This window comes from Psammomys obesus, unplaced genomic scaffold (assembly GCF_907164565.1).
Source record: "Psammomys obesus unplaced genomic scaffold, mPsaObe1.curated_primary_1811, whole genome shotgun sequence".
Classification (NCBI taxonomy): domain Eukaryota; kingdom Metazoa; phylum Chordata; class Mammalia; order Rodentia; family Muridae; genus Psammomys; species Psammomys obesus.
Genome location: NW_026591086.1, coordinates 57,610,916 through 57,624,877, shown reverse-complemented (window position 1 = coordinate 57,624,877; position 13,962 = coordinate 57,610,916). Strand labels below are relative to the sequence as shown.

General features: G+C 44.1%; 1 long non-coding RNA gene across 2 annotated transcripts in view; it reads left to right on the top strand.

The window, feature by feature from the left end:
• Positions 1-482: 482 nt before the first annotated feature.
• Positions 483-13,962, top strand: part of LOC129678817 (uncharacterized) — a 25,081-nt gene continuing 11,601 nt past the window's right edge. Inside the window, exon 1 of one of the 2 annotated variants that reach the window (XR_008720446.1) lies at positions 483-1,090. This is a non-coding gene — a long non-coding RNA (uncharacterized LOC129678817). Of the gene's footprint in view, positions 1,091-13,109; positions 13,158-13,962 lie in introns of those variants that run through there. The other variant, XR_008720445.1, reaches the window with a different exon arrangement.

Here is a 13,962-nt window from a genome sequence, read left to right as displayed (position 1 = left end):
AATTTAAATACCGCGTGTTCTGTTTAGTCTCTTGAAACTAAAATATTACTCTTTGAGCCTGCAATCGGCATAAATTATTGAAGGGATTACATTTTCTTTCGGTGTGGCGCGTGCTTGAGACGCCTGCGCACTTCACTCACTAGGGCGGCAGCGTTGGCCAGCACAGGGCCGCCTTCTTGTCAGTTCCCGGCTCTCTTCATAAGAGGGGCCACGAAGCCGACTATCGCCTGTGGATGTCTTAGTGCTTCAATTTAACGTGTAAGAAGCAGAGGTGCCTTTCTGGGATAGGGTTCCAAGACTGTGTGTCTCTTCTTTACCAAACAATAAACTTACGGGAAAAAACAGTTGAGAAATGGAGACAAATGGATGAGAAAAGATGAAACCATGAAAGACAGTTAGAGAAACGGCAACCCCTGGCATTGGGGATGCTCTCTTTTCGAAAGCTCATTTGTAATTGTAGCTCGGCTTGACTTGAAGTCACACAAGCCCACTCAGCGAGGGGTCACGTGCTCGCCCCTCCCCCACACTCATCTGCTGCTCCTCTGCAGGTTGCTAGGCTGGGGGGGCCGCTCCCAGAATATTCCGTGACAGATGGTGGGATTACACAGGAAACACACGGAGGGAGAAGGCGAGGCGGCCGCCACAGGCGGCAGCTTTCCTGGGGGGCAGGGGAAGGCGGCTCCCTGCCGGGGTAGGCAGCGCCCACGCGCAGGTCCCCCTTGCTGACTCTCCTGGCTGCTGCTTTGGTAGGGAGGGGACCTGTGAACCAGTGTTTTATCCCACGCTCACGGTGGGGCTGGGCTGTCACTCTCCCCAGCGTGCGGACCTGACGCGAACAGCCCGACCCTGGGAGGGAGGCGTCGTTGGGCCAACTGGCAGCAGGGGCTCTGGCTCCGACCCGGCCCCCAGCGTCTCCTTTCTGCTCAGAGGCTGCAGGGAGCAGATGGAGAGAGGCCGGAAGCACCGCCACCTCACGCACGGCCCCCGGCCCCCAGGCGGGGAGAGGAAGGGCCGCATCCCTGCCCTGCTGTCCTTAGCAGCGCCTTCTGGAAGGAGGTTCGGCCCTTTCCTCAGCCGCCCCCACCCCAAGGTAAGGCGGCCCGACTGCGGGGGTTGGAGGCGGCGGCTGCTCAGTGCCGCTCCGTTCTCCAGGATGTCTGCTGTAGCCTCCCCTGCAGCCTTCTTTGTCCTCTAGTTCCCGGTCCTGCCTTCTCCCGGGAGCACCCGCCTTCCCTGCCACCAAGTTTTAGAAAAGCCCCAGGAAGTTCCAGTAACACGAGGCACGTGCTGACCTCGTTTCAGACGCACGCAGCGAAGAGTCCGAGGAGCTCTCTTGTAGAATTAAAGTAGAAGAGTAGTTAAGTCAGAGAAATAGGGTTCTTTTAGCCTCGTCTCTCGCCTTTCCCACACTCCTCTGTAGGAGCCGGCTCACGCCCTGCACATGCGCAGTCGACAGCCGGCGGCGCGCTCGCCTAGATCCTCTAGTTTACTGTGCGGTGTGAACGAGTCAAGCCCGTTTGCTAAGATGCCCTTTAAGGGCGGAAGCGTCTGAATACAGATTCCCGTCCACAGAGAGAGGGGTGGGAGCGGCAGTGAGGCAATCCTCCCACAAGTGACCATTCCCCTTTGCGCAGAGCCCCAACATCTATCCCGGAACCTCTTGCTGTAATCAGCAACGCCCCCCTGAGGTTCACCCACGGAGACAGTCCATGGTCCGCGAAGACTGCTGGGGTTGAAGGATCCTGGGTCGGCACTGAAATGCGGGGCAGAACCTCCAAAGCACCATATCCCAACCTGCACCTCACTCAGCCGCCCTGACGGTGACCTGAGTGTAGACCAGGCCTGTGTCATTGACCTCCGCCAGCTGCTTAGAGCTGCCCCTCTCATCCTCGGCCTCGGGTCCCCACAGCCGGTGCTCCTTTGGTTGGGTGTAACTGGATGAGGGTTCGTCTCCCGGCTTTGTTCTGCTTCTTCATTGTCCAGGGTATTGTCTTGGCTTGGTTTACAGGGGAGATACTAAGATTCGCGGCCTCGAGTGTCCTAACATCGCTGGGGCGAACAATGCCTGCCGGTTGGTGCCTGATTGTGCTGTCCAGCTAGCTGTTTAAAGACAAGCTTTCTGGGGAAGTGTGTGTGTGTGTGTGCGTGTGCATACGTGTGTGTTTATTAATTTTACTGATGCACACTATTTCTAGATATTGATAAACAGTTAAACATTTTGATCTTTCTATAAGCAATTGAGTCACAAAAAAGCTTCACTGATTTTTGCCAGACCCCAGTGTCTGTAGCCAACTTACCACTGCCATTCGGCCTTGATTTGACAAAGAAAGCTGCACCCTAAATTCAAGACTTCTTCTTATTACATTTCTCGTCATTAAAATTAATATCTGGCCCGCTGTTTAAATTATTTCTCATCCTCCAAGAAACTGCGCTAATTGAACCAAAGCCACTTTCAATTCGCCATTGCATATATCGGCATTTTACTCATTTGTCAATTATACAGGCAACTTCTTTGCTGAATTGAAGATTTTTTTTTTTTGAGTATTAAGAATTTTTTTCACCAAGTATGCTAGCCAGAATGTGATAGCTGATACATGATATATTTTTTCTATATTCAACCTATAAAATTAGCATTCTGTCAATTAGCCTCTTAAGCCTAGACTAAGGATTGGCAATTTTTTTTTTATCTAATTGATGAAATAATAAGCATTTTGGATTTGTGGGTCATAGGCCTTTGTCAACTCTGTGCTGCTTTGCACAGTTTCCTAAAAGCAGCCACGGGCAACAGGAAGGAAAAGGATATTCTAATGAAGCTTTGTAATAGTCTGCTCATTTTTACTTTATAATTTTACGTTACAAAACTACCCATAGTTTATAGTTTGCAAATTGACAGTTTATTAATCCAGCCCTCATTTGTGGGTTTGCCAAACTGGTTGAATAAAAACTCCCATCGTGATCACTGTCACCTAATGTGGAGCTGAAGAGAGGTGTGCTGCTTTTTAAGTATTTGTTAACTAAGTCTCCTGAGGCCATACTAGTTTATCCTACGTCACCACTCAGTCCGCACAGCCCTTCTCCTCCAACACTGTATCACTAAGCAAACATGCTGCTTAGAATGAAAATGGCCTTCAAGCTCGTTGTATTTTTATCTGAAACAGTGTTTTATTTTTTTCCTACGTACCATCTTAATGTACACCATGTACAATTTCTCATCTGGCAAATGAGACACAAAGCAAAACGTCCTTGGTGCTCGTAGAATCAAGAGCAGTCACCTGTCTCGGGGGCTCAGTTTCTTGCGTCGCGTGGGATGCTGTTGGTGCGGGTACCAGTGTTGCTGTTAGTGAGGAGCAAACTGCCGAGCTGTTCTGTCTTGGGACTTGCTCAAGTTGTTTGCCTTTTTCTTCCAATTTGCTTTTTAGCACTTGCCCGTGTGTTTCTTCGTTATTGTGCGAAGTTTCTGGTTGAGGGCTGGGTTGGTGTGTTTGTGGGGGATGTCCATAGAAGGGCGGAAGCACACTACTATCCTGGCGTCAAAGCGAGCGCTACTTTGCAGTTGTAGTCATCTGGAAGAGAAGAATATGTAGATTTATGACAAGCAATAGATAAAGCTCCATTTCAGACTGGAAATAAATACTTCCAGACACTTCTGTTGGATATGACCCATTTTACTGCCACTGCCGTGATTCTTATCAAGTGATTTGAAAAGCGCTATTGTGAAGAGAAAATGCCTCTAAAATCTGCCTCTAGGTTTTCCTTCTTGGGGCCCGCCATCCTTACTCTATGTTGATATGTATACGTATGTGTGCATATTTGTGAGTATATGTGCGTATGAATGCATGTGAGGACGTGTGTTCATGTGCATGTAAACGTGTTTATGCATGTGGGTGTCTATGTATGTGCAGGAGTGCATTTATACACGTGTATAAAATACATGTTCATGTGAACATGTGTGTGCATTCGTATGTGTGTCTTCGAATGTGTGTGTGTGTGTACGACTGGAATCTATACGTGTGTCCCTGTGTTTGTAAATATATATCTGTGGCATATAGGTGTATGTGTGGGTGCATGCATATGTCTGTGGTTTTATTTATATACATGTGTATATGCAACATGTGTAGATATATGTCTATGCATGTCTGTGATCTATTTGTGCCATTCAGGATATGTTTTATTTTTATTTATTTATTTTTTATTTTTTTTGAGGATATGTTTTATTAAAAAATATTTAATATATAAAAAAAAAAGATGTGAGCTCTCAGCCGATGCTCCAACCTCCTGCTGGCACACCTTTGTTCCATGGTCATATACTTTAACCCTTTGGAACTGTCAGCCCCACTAAACTTTGCCTCTTAGGTGTTGTCTCTGTTGTTTTATCATAGCAATAGAAAAGAAACTGATGCAGAGTGCATCTGTCATTGGTAGGTATTTTTTTCTGAGGCAGTTGGAATTGTTGGAGACTAAATATTCTTGAGTTGTGTATCCTGCTCAATACATAAGTTTGCCAATATTTAAACTTGCAATGCAATGAGGTCTAACATGCATCTAATTTCAGATTTGTTACATACTTTACAGGAATGCATTCTCTGTGTTTTAAGCATGCTATGACTGTGGGTTATCTTCCCTCAGACGAGCTATATGCAAATAACCGTGACAGCACGTGAACATTTAGTGCACAACCTTTTATCAACCATTTTAAAATTAACTAGAGTACAGTTGAGTGAAAACCAGTGTAAATATGGCATAGATCAGGGGCCCTTATAAACAATGTTCCTAAGTAAAGGGACCTAGTTCAATGACTGGTGCTTGCTTTAGATTCAGAAAAAAGGCACGTTCAAGTCCATGCTTTGGTAGTTAATAATGTATGTGCATTCCTTAGCTCTCAGTTTTCTGCTAGGTAAACTGGGTCCCAAAGTCGCAAGGCGGTTAGGTTGCATAGAGAAACACTGTCTCAAAACAAAACAAAAAAGTGTGACATCTCATAGTGTTGATCCATCCATACAAAGCCTCCAGGAAGTGGCAACTGTTACAATTACATGCATTGCTTTAAATTTCCTGATCATGAGGTTGATGCCTGCAATCCACACTGTATAATGGTCCCATAGTTAGTTTGGGACTCATGTATTTTGACATATATATTTGACATACATTGGGTACTAGTAGTAAACAAAACAATCCTAAACCTGTAAGGTAAATTTGTAGTTACAAAATGTCATGTGGTAAACTAAGTTTTACCTCCATTTTGAATAGATGCATGATGGGACTGGAGAGATGATTCAACAGCTAAGAATGCTTCCTGCTCTTCCAAAGAAGACAGGTTCAGTTCCCATCTCCCACACAGTAGCCCACCACTATCTGTCACTCCAGTTTCTGGGGATCCTATGCCTCTTCTGACACCTACTGGCTGGTGCACCTACATGAGGCACAAACACTCAGCCCCCCCCCCCACATATACACATACAATTAAATGAATAAACTCTAAAAATAAATAGATTCAAGAAGCCAAATTCAGCATATTGCTACTTGAAATAATGTGAACTGCCCAGTGTTTCTGCTAAATCTGTCTGGGATGCCCTGTCACAGCTGACTAGCCCTTGCTTTCCTCCAACTTTTCTCTTTCCTGTTCTGTCCCAGCAACAGATGGAAGCAGCGTTGTCTGTGTACTAAAATTATGGTACTTGTTGTTCCTTGGTCTTCTGTGGTACATTCTGTACCTCCTATACAAAGTTCTTTAGAAATAGTTCTTTGTCAACCTCAACAGAAAATACAGAAAAGTACAGTCTCCTGTCCTCATGAGGTTTGACATAATGGCGATATAACATGAAGACAGCCATTGGCATTGTCATGTGTTGGTTGTCTTTTCCCAGTGATGTCATTATTTCCTGAAGGTATTAATAGTAATGCCATGAACATATTGAAACTTAGCTTTCTTAATGGGCATTGAAACTTTCCAAGTTCCCATTGATATGATCAAGACATATATTTTAACTTTGATGCATACAGCAGAAAGCAAAACTCATGTCCTTGACCATCCAAGAATTGCTGATGACCTAAAACCCATGTCATAATTAATGATGAATCTACTAGCTAACTTTTAACTGCTTTATAATAGTGTACATAGCTAAAATACTATGCTCTCATTTGCTTTGATTTGTCCAAGTAAACAAACAAACAAACAAACAAATAAAGAACAAAAAAGGTCACCAGGTCAAATATTGGTCAGAGAACTTTCTGAAAGAATGTAGTTGGTGACTTGATTTGGCTTTGTTTCTGTCCTTTCTTTCCTTTCAGGGAATAAAGAGGGAAACGTGACCTCTACTTTTTGGCAGTCAGTTCACAGCAAGCTGTTTGTCAAGCTAGTAAGATGCCTGGTGCTACTATCTTCATATCTAATCTCCAATCAAGCACACAGTAGGGAGCTTAGATTTTTATTACCTAAGGAATGTCTATACACCCGAAGCCCATGTTCTATCCTAAAAGATGAAACAAAACAAAACAAAAAGCTGAAAAATGAAGAGAGAGAAAGAACATGAAGTTGGTGGGTAGTGAGGTGGGGAGGATATGGGAGAATTGAGGAGGGAAAGAATGTGATAAAACAGATTCTATGAGAAAAGTCCGACGTGCCTGCTGAAGCTAAAGCACGGAGAAGCATTCTGATGTGCTTCCCAGGGGCACAGGAGAAGTCCGCTGAGAGAGTGAAGTAAAAGGGACCATATTCTTTCATCAGGCGACAGACTATGGCATTGTCAGATTGCTCGGTGTGTGCCAGGTCAGCGTTAGGGGCTTAGAGAGAGAAGCGACTTCCATGGCGCTGCATCTTGGAGGCAGATGGAGGCAGATTGTCCTTCTCTGCAGGACAGTGCAGCACAGTGCACTGAAGGAAGTCCGCCAGGAGCAGAGGAATTCTCTCCTGGACACTGTAGTGCTATGTTTGCAGGTGTATGAAACCCTATCTGAACAAAAGAAATGGATACAGACAGTAGTTAGGCAGGTAGGTAATACACATGTAGAGTTTTTTTTCCATGTGGATAAAAATATTTAAATGTATAAGTTTATTATGTAAGGTATGTATCTACCTAGCCTGCTACCTGTCTGACAACTTATTTGAATTTTATATATTGTATGCAAATGGGCACATAAATAAGATTTAAAAACTAAAATAATATGCAGGAAAAATCCTATAAAAAAGAATATGTATCTGAGCTCTGGGAGGGAGGACCTGTGGTGTCCAGGTTACTCACCAAGCAGCTCCAGGAGAACAGCGCTTCTGAAGTCTAAGTTATGGTCTCAGAGGTGTCCATGAGAAAGCCCCCAAATGAAGAGAGACAATGCGAACACAGGGAAGATCACTTTCAGAGAGACCATGAAGCTGAAAACGACAAATAGAGGAGAGGCCCCCAAAGAACAGAATGAGCAGTCAAGCAGGACGTTATTAGTTATTCAGCTTTAGATACACGCCCTGCCAGTTTAGAGAGAAAAAGACAAATGAAGGAAACACCACGAATAAAAGCTGTGAGAAAACACAAAGGCAAAGAAAACAAATCCAAGAGATCACATATAAAGTAGCAGGGCAGTTCTTTAAAATTCTCCGTAGGAAAAAAGCAGCAGAAAATAAAGATAGCCACATGCCTCTGTCTGTCTTTAAGGGAGGGATAGGTCAGAGGAAAATCCTAATGGAAGGTGACTCTGGCTAGAATTATCAGATTACTCACAACAAGCAGAAAATTTATTTCAGCTTTAAACTTTTTCTTCCGAATTATTGCATACTTTTATTTATCCTCACATATATCCAGATATATCCATATATTTAGCCTCATGGGAAAAGGAATCTACTTCACAGAGTAACGTGTCTCCTGTGTCAGTGGCTCAAGAGGACTGAGACAGGACACAGGTTTAAGCACATTATTAGAAGCTTTAAGTAAAGCAGACATGAATGGTCACGCATAAGCTAGGGAAGGATGGACGTTGCTCCCATTCCGAGAGTTTGGGGCTTTGTATCTGTGTTTGAGGGCCCTCCTGGCGCAGAGATCGACTGTATGGGGGGTGGAGGGAAGTGGGTCCTCAGCTCAGCTCCCTGCAGACACAAAGCACTGTGGAGGCCCAACGCTGCACCATCGGAAAACAAGCAGATGAGATTTTCAGAAATGGAAAAGAACATATTTTAAAAGTTGGCTTTTAGAACAAGTTTGGATCAGGATGAAAGAGAATCTGTGAACTGGAAGATAAATTAGAATATGTTATATAGAGTAGAATATAGCAGAAAGAACCCAAACCAGGGCTGACACAAGGAAATAACAGCTACAGAAGACAGGGTGAGAAGACTTAACCTCCAGAGACCCAGTATTCGAGGGGAAGACATTGAATGACAGGCAGTACGCATGTGAGTACCATTCAATAGCAGGTGAGGTGTGGTGGAGACGGATTGATGAGTAACGTGACAGGTAGAAGTATCCGACCAAAGCTGCAGAGAAACGAAAGAACTGAAGTTACATAAAGGAGTGTCGGTTATGTGGGGCAGAGCACGAATGTGCAGCACATACGTCCTTGTCACTCCAGGGCCAGAGAAGCAAAACTATGAGGCAGAACCTTGCTAAGGAGATGAGAGTTAGGCATTCCCAGAGGCAACGAAAGCCACCAGAGTACACGTGCTGTAGACTCAGTGACTTCCCAAAGGACACATGGAGAGAGGTGTGCACTCAGACAAATTACAGGGATGCTCTTGAAAAGTAAGAACAGGGAGGATGTTCAAAACAGGGAGAACAAAGACAGGTCTTCCTCACAGAAGCTGTCAAGACCCTGGCAGTTAAACTCTGGACATAACAACAGACACAGAAGAGCGGCGGTGGAGCTCAGTGGTCAGCACTTGACTAGCTTGTGAGTGGCCCCATGTCCAGCACTGGGGGAAAGAGAAGGAGACAGGAAGGAGGGAGAGAGGGAGGGAGGGAAGGAGGGAAGGAAGGAAGAAAGGAGAGTTTGTGAAATATTGACTTCTATGAACATGAAGAAAATAAATTGCAAGTTAGAATTCTACATCCATTGAAATATTCTGTATGACTCAGATGCAATAAACTTTAAGACACAGTAAGGTGGCATTAGGGCCCATTGTGAAACTTGCGTTTTATGTAGAAGAGAATGACTCCAGATGGAAGAGCTGAATTGTAAAAAGAGACACAAAGCAGAGGAAGTGGGAAATACGTGGGTAACTCCACAGATGAACTCAGCTGTCAAAATTAAAAGGCAGTGCTTTTGGTATTTAAGAATTATATAATTATGATTTTGACAAAATGGCAAGAGATAAAAATGGTAAATAGTTAAATTTTAAAAGAGATCTTTGTATTAAGATGAGAATAAAAGTATCAAATAACATTAGTGCTGGATGAATTAATCTGCATCTCAATTTCCAAAGTAAAAGGTAAAGGGTAAAAAAAATAAATTATAAATTTCTAAAAGTGCAGAAAATTATGATATGCCAAATACAGTCGGCTTAAGAGCAGTCAAGAAAGGGGAAGAAAAAGTATAGAGGGAGCAAGGTCGGGAGAAAGAAGACAAGGTGCTGACGTTAACCATGGTATGCCCACAGCTGTGTGTCTACACCCAGCTATACCCTTACCCACTTACTTTAATGGGAATAACTCGACTCTGAAATGGGTTTTTGCCTGTAATCAGTCAGGGCCAGAGCAGAGCAAATCCAACTGCATGTGCACATGTTTTTAAAACACATGTCTAAATGGCACAAGACACAAAGTACCAGAAAGACTGTGATTCTGGGGACCTTCTCCTTAGAAAAAGGTATATTCTTCAAAAAGGTATAAACATGTCTGTCTTTCTGCTTCTGGAATAACTCACTCAGGATGATCTCTTCTAGTTCCCACTATTTGCCTGCAAATTTCATGATTTTCTTGTTTTTAATTGCTGAGTAGTATTCCATTGTGTAAATGCACCATAATTTCTGTATCCATTCCTCAGTTGAGGGACATCTGGGTTGTTTCCAGATTCTGGCTATAACAAAAAAAGCTGCTATGAACATGGTTGAGCAAATGCCCTTGTTGTGTACTTGAGCTTATTTTGTATATATACCTAGGAGTGCTATAGCTGGATCTTGAGGAAGCACTATTTCTAATTGTCTGAGAAAGCATTAGATTGATTTCCAAAGTTTACATTTCCACCAGCAATGGAGGAGGGTTCCCCTTTCTCCACAACCTCTCCAGCATGTGTTGTCACTTGAGTTTTTGATCATAGTGATTCTGATGGGTGTAAGGTAAAAAAATCTCAGGGTCATTTTGATTTGCATTTCCCTGATGACTAGGGATGTTGAGCATTTCTTTAAGTGTTTCTCTGCCATTCGATATTCTTCTGTTGAGAATTATCTGTTTAGCTCTGTACTCCATTTTTTTAATTGTGTTACTTGAGTTTTTGCTGTTTAACTTCTTGAGTTTTTTATATCTTCTGGATATTATCCCTCTGTCAGATATAGGGTTGGTGAAGATTCCTTCCCAATCTGTAGGCTGTCATTTTGTTGACGACAGTGTCCTTTGCTTTAAAGATGCTTTTCAGTTTCATGAGGTCCCATTTGTTGGTTGTTGATCTTAGAGCCTGGGCTGGTGATGTTCTGTTCAGGAAGTTGTCTCCTGTGCCAATGAACTCAAGGCTCCTCACAACTTTTTCTTCTAAGAGATTTAGTGTGTCTGGTTTTATGTTGATCCACTTGGACTTTAGTTTTGTGCAGGGTGATAAAATGGATATTTGAGATATAATATAGGATAAACATACTAAAATCTGTACATCTAAAAATGCTAAGCAAGGAGCAGGACCCTGGGTCAGATGATCAATCCTCATGCAGAAAGGCAAAGTTGATGGACATCAGAAGAGGGAGAAACAGGAAACAGGAGAGGAGCCTACCACAGAGGGCTGTTGAAAGACTTTACCCAGCAAGGTATATAAGGAGATGCTGAAACTCATCACCAAACTTTGGGCAGAGTGCAGGGAATCTTATAAAAGAAGGGGGAGATAGGAAGATCTGGAGAGGACAGGAGCTCCATAAGGAGAGCAACGGATGAAAAAATTCTGGGCACAGGGGTCTTTTCTGAGACTGATACTCCAACCAAGGACCATGCAGGGAGATAACCTAGAACCTCTGCACAGATATAGCCCATGGCAGCTCAGTCTCCAAGTGGGTTCCCTAGTAAGGGGAACAGGGGCTGTCTCTGACATGAACTCAGTGGCTGGCTCTTTGATCACCTCCCCCTAATGGGGGAGCAGCCTTACCAGGCCACAGAGGAAGACAATGCAGCCAGTCCCGATGAGACTTGATAGACTAGGGTCAGAGGGAAGTAGTGGAGGACCTCCCCTATCATTAGACTTGGGGAGGGTCCTGGGAAGAAGGGCAGGATTGGGAGGAAATGAGGGAGGGGGCTACAGCTGGGATACAAAGTGAATAAACTGTAATTTATAAAAATACAAATAAAAATTTAAAAAGTGAAAAAAAAAAAAGGGGATAGGCATGGGGTGCATGCTTGTAATCTTCAGTCCTGAGGTAGAAGGGTCATAGTTTGAGAGCAGCCTGGGATACGTAGCAAAAACCCTGTAAAAAATAAGTAAATGTTAAATCTATAGGCTGTGCCTTCAGCTCAAAAACTGAAAACTAAGAGCAGCCACAGTGGTCACGCGCACGTGCGTGGAAAGGACTCAGGTTCCATTCCAGTACCCCCATGGAGTGTCTAGCCCAGTTCCAGGGACCCAGCAGGCACACGGGTGGTGCACGTATGTGTCCGCGGGCAAAACCTTCATACACGAAAAGCATAATCTATTTTTTAATTGTAGACTAATAAAAAGTAGAGTAAATGACAAAGCCGGGGCAGAAGTGAATAAAATAAATATAACGCGAACGGAAGTGCAGCACAGCACACCAAGAGGAAGAGTCCGAGAAGAAGCCTACCCCGGGATAGGCTAAGCTATTGCTCAGCGGCTAGGGTGGGACCAAGGGTGGAGGGGTAAGAGCAGAGGACGGAGGGACCGATGTCAAACCGTTACAAAGCAGCAGCGGTTTTTGAGACAAGGTCCTGTGTGTTCAAGGATGGCTTCTAGCTGCTCTGAGCCAAGGATGAGCTCGCGCTTCCGGCGCTTCTGATTCTCCAGCCACCACATCCTGGGAGCGCTGGGTTCCCATGTGTGCATCCGCACCATCACGCTCTGCGCATGCTCGGCAAGCATCCTAACACATGGCCTACATCCCGGGCTGCCGAAACGTAACAATTTCTGCCAAAGGTACTGCAGATCCAGTTCAGCCACAGGAGGCATCAAGTGAGAATTAAAACATGGTTATGTCTTTACTAATTCTACAACCAAGCGCCTCTGAGGAGAGGCTTTACCAGCTCTTGAGCGCCTAAATGCTTTCCTGCCGCTGCTGACCTGTCGGCTGAGGCGCTTAAAGAGGTGGCACGGGTTGAATCCTCAGTGAGCGCGCATGACTGCCGTGTGTGGCACATAGCTGAAGGCACTGCCAGTGTTCGGCCCAGACTCTGGGATATTCAGCCTGGCCGCCCAACGGCTCATTGCTTCCCGTGCCTTGTCGTCGCTGTCAGCTGTTCCGAGGAAGGACTTTCCGTTGCTCTGCGAGGCTCCTTCCTCTCACAGGATTAACGGAGTGAATGTCCCACCACCTGTATTTTAAATTAAATCTTTCCATGGCCACCTCTCAATTTTGACAAAATTTTATAACGATAACAACAAAAAAAATATAGAGATGTTTCCATTGAGCCCCTTGAAAAGACTAGTGTGAGGTTTTCTTAAAATTATAGAGTTGGTAATTTTTGATAATGAAATAGTTACTGTCTATATTTTTGTGAACTGCTAGGATACCTTAGTAAGATTTTAAATAACAATACAATCCGATTTTTCATGCAAATGTTCATAGTTATCGATGCATAATTCTTAAGGCAACACATTATACGAGCACACAAAGAGCATCTATTACAGATTTGTCTCTATGTGGTATGTCTATAAACACTAACATATGGACATAAACTCCTAAGGCTCCAAGGAACTGAAAATGAAGCCAAGCCTCCCTTACGGAAGTGATCTACCGTGAACTGTGCTTATTCTGAAATTCATCATTTTAATCAGGTGCCTGTGTGGAGCAGCAGAGTCGCAGGTCACTGGAGGTGAGAATCAGAGGACACTCATGTTGAGTTCGGCACCCTGCCAGGGCAGATGATTAACTTATGATCATAATAAGAGGTGACTAAGGAAATCAAGGCCAGTTTCGCTGGCAGGTGTCCCTTGGTAGTAATTAAGTTGGAGCCAGAGGACAGTTTCATGACCACTCTTGTCTGAGCAGCCCATGTTCAGTCCTTTGTTCATACAAAGCTGGGGGAAAGGAGGAAACTGAACCATTTCAGGGAGGATGTCAATTTTTTTTTCACCTACTTGGTCAGAATGATACTAAGTTATCAAATTAACGAATTGTTTTGGAACCTCTTGGCATCGTTTTCCAATACACGGACGCTTAGGGCTCTCACCTTTAGATGCCCTAACCCTCACAGGAGTGTCCCAGAGAGGGTTGACTCATATGTGCCACATTCAAAAATCAATGAGCCAGCTGCAGACCGATTAAAGGCTCATATGGTTGTGAGAGAGAAAACAGCGGAGCACCCACTGCCAGAGAATATTTCCATGGCCCCATGCAGGCCCCATGCAGGCCCCATGCAGGCCAGGGGTTCTCCACGACACGCACAGTTTAGAGGGAAATCATTAATATATTGCAAAATTCTCCTCATTCTACAAGATCACTTAGAGAGGGGAAAGTCCAGCCTGAGTAAGAATTCTGCAATATGTTTAACAGCAAGGCACTCATACACGGGATATTTCAAGAATATGTACATGCTGATAAGGAACACAAACAGGTTAATTAAGATATTAATGCAAAATTAGACCATGTATTACACATCCACTCACACACACACTCAC